This window comes from Elephantulus edwardii, unplaced genomic scaffold (genome assembly GCF_000299155.1).
Source record: "Elephantulus edwardii isolate Elephantulus edwardi_28Jun2011 unplaced genomic scaffold, EleEdw1.0 scaffold00032, whole genome shotgun sequence".
In the NCBI taxonomy this organism is placed as follows: domain Eukaryota; kingdom Metazoa; phylum Chordata; class Mammalia; order Macroscelidea; family Macroscelididae; genus Elephantulus; species Elephantulus edwardii.
In genome coordinates this window covers 16,656,039-16,663,382 of record NW_006399782.1, presented here as the reverse complement: position 1 = coordinate 16,663,382, position 7,344 = coordinate 16,656,039, and positions in this window count along the sequence as shown.

Here is a 7,344-nt window from a genome sequence, read left to right as displayed (position 1 = left end):
AAAAGCCATGACCTGCATCAGGTGTACCTTTGTCTCTAGACTGACACCTTTACTTCACATGGCTCAAGAGAGTTCCCTGACAGATTTTTCCAGTGCAATTCATCTTTTGATTTCCTGACTACTGGTGTCAAAAGTGTCAATTGTGATCTGAGCAAGCTGTAATTATTAACAATCTCAATCTCTTCTCCATCTATCATAGTGCTGACAATTGGCCCAGTAATATTTGTCTTCTTGATACTGAGCTTTAATCCATATTGTAGACTGCAGTCCTTGACTTTCTGCAGCAGGCACTTCACGTCCTCCTCAGTTTCAGTAAGCAAGGTTGTACATCTTCATTTTGCCATTTGTTGATGAGTCTTCCTCCAATCCTGATGCTACATTCTTCTTCATAAAGCCCAGCTCCCAATAGTAATTAATTTTACAAAAATAATACAGAAGAATGAAAAATATACATATTTGATGTATATGAATGTACAATGTGTGTCTGAACACAAAATAAATGAAAGATTGTATAAAATATAATCTACATGAATGAAATACAATTTACAATTTCGATTATTGTATGTAAACCAATAAAGATAGTAGAAGAAAAGAAGGATTAATGTTTTTGAATTGTGGTGTTGGCAAATTACTGAATATACTATAGCTTCTGACAAAACCAAGTAAATTTGTCTTGGATAAAGTGCAACCTGGGTGCTCCTTAACACGAAGGTGATGAAATCTCTCAAATACTTTGGATATTTTGTCAGTAGGTTCCAGTCCTTACAAAAAGTATGATGCTGGGAAATGTAGATCGTCAGAAAAGATCTTCCTCTTTTCTGACGATCTACATTTCCCAGCATCATACTTTTTGTAAGGACTGGAAATTTTACCTCAACTCAGCCCAAACCACTGCCTTCTAGTCCACTGTGACTCATTCTGACCTTATAGAGAAGAGCAGAACTGCCTTATCAAGTTTCTATAGCTACACATCTTTGCAAAACCAAAGTCACATCTTTCTCCCTAACTAGCTAAGTTTCAACTGCCACATTCTCTACTAGTGGCTGAATGTTTAACCACTGTACTATGACTCCTTTTTATCTCAACAACAAAGTTAAAATCATTCATACACAAGAATTAAAAAAAAATAATCTAATGAGAAATAGAAATAAAACTGATTTGGAAAGAGTACCTTGTAATGAGTATTTTACAGTAAAGCCTACTTTGTAATGTACGTCTTACACCAAACTATCTGCTCTTAGGAAGTCCTTATAAAGTTCAATGTAGTTCCCATAAATATAATCTTCCCATTGAATTATTCAGGTCATTAATAAAATATAAACAAATACAATGTAATCTTATATAGGAAATAACATACTTATTAAACTATACTTTGTTTTCTTTTAGATCAATAAATTAGAAAATAAAATTTTAAAAATATTATATTATCCAATTTGTAACATTTAGAAAAATCTTGCAAGAGAGTTTTAGCAACATTTTACAAGCAAATTTGGATCATTTGATGTAATTTAGAAAAGATGATTCTGGTATACACTCCATTGCTCCCTATTTCTCTCAGGAAAATTTCCCTGCAGCAGGTATTTGTATAGATTTGTAGAGTTCAAGTTGTTGTCTTCCTCCTGCTGGGCTGGAAAACAGAATGTCTCTCTCTATTTCTGGAGTAGCCATCTTATCTGCACCCACAGCTTCACATTGCACCCTAATTTATTCAAGTCGATCTTGCCTTTAAAATGCATGAGCGAGCCCTCACTTGCACTGAATTTTTCATTCTTTGATTCCTCATAAGATTGTTACTTTACAATGTCAAAAAGCCTCAAAGCTTTGGCTTGAATGTCCAAAGTCAAAGGTATCCTGTGCTAAGTTTGATCCTGAAACCACAGAAATCAAAAGCCTTTCGATTTCATCCACATATTTTGCCTGCTGCCTTACAGTAATAGAAGTAGGTGGCAACTAGTAAGTAGAGCAAGTCATTTTTTCTGACTAAATTTGATTATGAGATGAATAAAAACACTGAATACATTTTCTACAATAGATATTCAAGGGCTATCATTCTGAACATATCTTCTTACAAACAACTGTGTTTTGTTGGAGATGTTTGAAGTGGGGTTTTTTTCCATAAAAACAAAACACATATTCCAACTTCACAATTTGGATTTGTCTTCAAAATTAGTTTATGAACCAGCAAGAACATCAACATTACTTGACTTTCATAGGACATAATCCCTTGATTTTATCCTTTTTTTTCTAAGTTTCTCTGGCCCTTTTTCTTTTCTTTCTCCTCCTCAAACTGAGTTGAAGTCAGAGGTTTCTCAAATCAGTGCTGAAGAGGGATTACCTAGAAGCAAATGTTACAGGGAGAAGGGATTGAGCTCAACACAAATATTCAAAATAAAATATTTCTATTAAGTTACTTTAAACTAGGAAGAATTTGGACCACGTGTGAGTAAATTTTGTCTAGTTGTAATTAATACTTGAGATCAGGCTAAATCTAATATGTGACTATTTTAAAATCATTAAAACATCAAGAAAATAAATTTAAATATTGTGCTCGTGTAAGATGCCCTCATAGAATATGCTTTATGAGTACAATTTTTAGACTTTTCCCCAAAGCCAACATCAAACAAAGCCACAAAATGTGCATTTCAAAGAAATAAGTGTGCATTTCTAGTTTAGTAATTAATCTACATGACATAATCAGTAAAAGAGAAAAAATATGAAAGAGAAACAAGCAGAAATGGAATTGCTTTTGGAGGAGCACAGATAGAGAAACAAGACTGATGTTTTCCTCAGACAGATTATAAGCACAGAGGTAAAATACAATGACAAAGGGAAATTTTAATTGCTCATAACCCACTGCCCTCAAGTTGATTCCTATTCACAAAGATCTTTCAATGGACTTCCAACTGTAAATCTATATAGGGTGAAATGGTGCATCTTTCTCCTTTGGAGCCCCTGTTGAATTCCAGCTATGAAACTTTTGGTTAGGAGCTCAGCATATAATGTTCTATGCCACCAAGACTTATTTGTTGATATTACCACTGTATCCAAAGTAAAGTATCTGATAAATGGTAGACAAAGACTTGATGCATACAGAGATTGCAAAGGAGTATATTAGTTAGGTTTCAGTTATGACCAACAGGAAACCAATTAGGCTAGAAGAATTAATAGGAACTTTTTTGATATTGTAATAGCATTAGGAAAGATTGTAGGGATTTTTTTTTTTGCTTTTCTTTTATTTTAATGCTATTTAATTCCCAAAATAATTTGCTAATTGACAAGGATTCAGGTATGACAAGTACAAGTAAATATAAGCCTATAGTGGAGTAAATACACAATATTCATGGCATAAATTTCTGTACAACTACACATTTTTTATGAGAATCATAGATTTAAATCTTACCTTCCTAAAGAGGAAAAGAAGATCACTTATAATATTCACAGTAAAAAAAACACAACACAACAATACCTCTTTGAGCTTCAGTATATAAAAGTAGCTCATAGCAGAGATGCAAAAATATGACAATATTCTCAACAATATATTACAGTAAACAAAGCATAGATTTCTTACAGAGAGATGTCTCTTATTATGTCCTTTATAGATGATGACATTAAGTAAAAATGAAATTCAGTGAAATAACAAATAGATATTTGATGGAAGTATACATTACAGAACATCTATAAGAACGACTACTTTTAAAGCCCTTACAAAACATGAGTGATCTTCTCTCTTTCTTGAATCTTTAAAACCCTCAGGGTTTTGAGTTTGAATCTGTTTCACTGTAAGCACATGGAGAGATAGTTGCTTGTTCCCATATACATGAACAAGAAAATTTTTTTAGTATTTTAAGTAACACAAAATGAAAAATTGAAAGAGAGACACGTAAAGAGAGTTACATACTGTATGTGCTGCAAACATGCAGACCTTGAACAAGGAGGGATAAAGGCTAGAATGAATATCAGGTTGGTGAAGTATCATTTGAACAAATATAAAAAGTACATATAAATATGTGGTTTATTCAGAAAAACTCATGGTTGCAGGGGCCGAGCTCTAAATGAATGAAGGGAGGCAGGATTTTCAACTCTATTGTTCCATTAATCTTCTTTAGTTGTTGTAGTTGACTGCTGTCTGTTCAGAACTAGCCCATAGCTGGCCCATAGCAGGTTTTCAGAAGTGGAGATTATCCATTCTTCGCCCACAGAGCATTTGGTGGATTCAAACTTCTTTCCTTTGAGGTTGCAGCACAGTTTGTTATATTGATCCCCACAGCACACAATGGGTTAGTTTCTATAGCAGAAACCCTAATTTAGATTATACAGTAGAAGCCATTCTACTGAAGATTATCCAAAATCGACTGGAACAGCACATCAGCAGAGAACTGCCAGAAGTCCAGGCTGGGTTTAGAAGGGGTCGTGGTACTAGGGATATTGTAGCTGATGTTAGAGGGATCTTAGCTGAAAGAAGGGAGTACCAGAGGAATGTCTATCTGTGTTTCATTGATTTTGCAAAGGCGTTTGACTATGGGGATCTTAACAAACTGTGGCTGACTGTGAGAAGAATGGGAATCCCAGAACACTTGATCCTTCTAATGCGAAACCTATACCTGGACAAAGAGGCAGTCGTCAGGACAGAGCAAGGAAACACTGCATCGTGCAAAATTGGGAAGGGCATATGCCACGGATGTATCTTGTCTCCATACCTTTTCAACCTGTGTGCAGAACAGATTATCCAAGAGGCTGGGCTTTATGAGGAGAAGTGTGGCATCAGGATTGGTGGAAGATCTATTAACAATCTGCATTATGCAGATGACACAACCTTACCTGCTGAAACTGAGGAGGACTTGAAATGCTTGCTGCAGAGGGTTAAGGACTGCAAACTTCAGTACGGATTGAAGCTCAATATCAAGAAGACAAAGATTCTCACCACTGGACCAATTGGCAACATCAAGATGGAAGGTGAAGAGATTGAGATTGTTCACAACTATAGTCGGCTTGACTCCACAGTCAACACTCTTGGCACCAGTAGCCAGGAAATAAAAAAAATATGTATTGTGATGGGAAAGTCTGTTGTTAGAGACCTCTCCAGGGTACTGAAGAGCAATGGTGTAACTCTGGAGACTAAGGTGCATCTGATACAGGCTATTGTCTTTGCAATCACTTGTTATGCATCAGAAAGTTGGACAATGACTAGGGAGGATAGAAGGAGAATGGATGCCTTTGAACTGTAGTGCTGGAGAAGAATATTGAATGCATCGTGGACTACCAAGAAAACAAACAGATTCATCCTAGAGAGGGTTAAACCAGGCTACTCCTTGGAGGCAAGGATTCTGAGGCTTTGTCTGACATACTTTGGACATGTTGTAAGGAGAGACAGTTCCTTGGAGAGGGTGGAGGGACGGTGCAAGAGGGGTAGACCCTTCATGAGGGGGATTGCTTCAGTGACTGGGGTAATCAGAATGGGTGTGTCAGAGGCAGTGTGATTGGCACAGGATAGAGCAGGGTTTAGGGATGTTCTTAGGGTCACTATGAGTTGCAAGCAACTCAACAGCACATAACAACAACAGCAACAGCAGGAACTTAAATCTTTTCAGCGGAAAAGAGACTTTAATCACCGTGAAAAAAAGAAAAAAAAATTAAAGGTGTGATAGATAAGGTTGTTGTTGTTGTTTTTGTTAAGTGCCGTCAAGTCGTCAAGTCGCAGGCAACTCATAGTGACCCTATGAAGGAGAGTCCTCAACACTTGGGTGCCTTTCATCCTCTCTCCAGTTTCACAGGGTTTCCAGAGGCAAGCTATTATGGAAGTGGATGCCACTTCTCCTTCCAAGATAGATAAGGTAGTAGTAAATTATTACCTAAGGAAATTTTAATTTCTTCAAATTTCAAAGCTTAGGAAGGTTTTTATTCAAGAAAATATAAGAATGGACACTAAATTACAGAATATAAAGTGGGCTGAAAAGAGACAATTACTAAGGATAACAGGAGAATTATCAACGCCTCTGAGTTGTGATGTTGGAGAAGAATATGCAACATCCAATGGACTGTCAAAAGAATAAATAAATAGCTATGTCTTAGAGAAAGTGTATCCAGGATGCTCCTTGGAGGAAGGGACAGTGAAACAACTTCATCTCATTTATTTTGATCTTGTTGTTAGGCAGGGCTAATCCTTCAATAAAAATGTCACGATTGGAAATATGAAGGGACAGCAAAAAGAGGAAGACCTTCAACAACATGGATTAACACAGTGATTATAACAAAGGGCTCAAGTATATTAGAGATAATAAGAATGTACAGGATAGGATGTGTTCAAATCTGTTGCTCATAAACTCACTATGAATTTTAGTCAACCTGGTGACATATAATAAGGACAATAACAATGTGGAATAACAATCACCAAAATGGGTGGGAAAAATTATGGATTAGAAAATTCAGTAGAATTACAGGGACATAGATTAGTTATAAAAGATTATGAAAGAAAAATCTACTAATATTTATGATAGAATTAAGCTTATTTGTGTTTGCCATAAAGTGCCCTATCAGAGAATTTTTTGCATCTTATTTATTTTTATATCAGCAAATATATAAGAAAACATATCAAAACTATAAAGATATTGCAGTCTGGCTTTTAGTTCACTGTAATCTATTGATTAACAGTCTTCATTAAAATATTTACCATATTTAACCAGTACAAAGGTGCATGGACCAGTGGCAGAATATAGATAGAGACATGTCTCCTAAAATGTACTGTTGTTATAGTTGTTATGTGCAGTCAAATAAAACATGAACAAAAGACCTGAACCCTGTTCTATAGCTATTATCATTCCTCTATGTTCACAGAGTTTCCAAAGGCATGTTTAGGAAGTAGATGCCACTCCTGCTTCCAAACTTGAATCAATCTGGGTGCCCCACCAAACACTGTCTATTATGGGTAACCATTATGGCATTTGACACACCAGTAGCACAGTGTTTGGCATCACAGCAACCTCAAGTTACTTCCTACATAAAATTGACAGACCAGTGCTGTACCACTTAAAGAATGTTCATCCCACCCGTACGTACCACTTTTAAAGACAAGACACACCCACCAGGTCCTGGTTTACTCTAACCCAAGAGGTTGCCTGTCCACAACTCATCATATCCAGCTAATACAATCAGCTCACATCCAACAGTGAATGAAAATGAAACCAAAACCCAACAACCAAAGAGTCCACACCCAATCCCTACCAAGACACTAAAATACCTCAAATGTCTGTGTTTATCTCTTGATCATTAGATTATAGACAGATAAATTCTGAAAGTTTTAGATAACATCACACTAAAATTGATATCAGAATCAGTACTTAAAGTGAT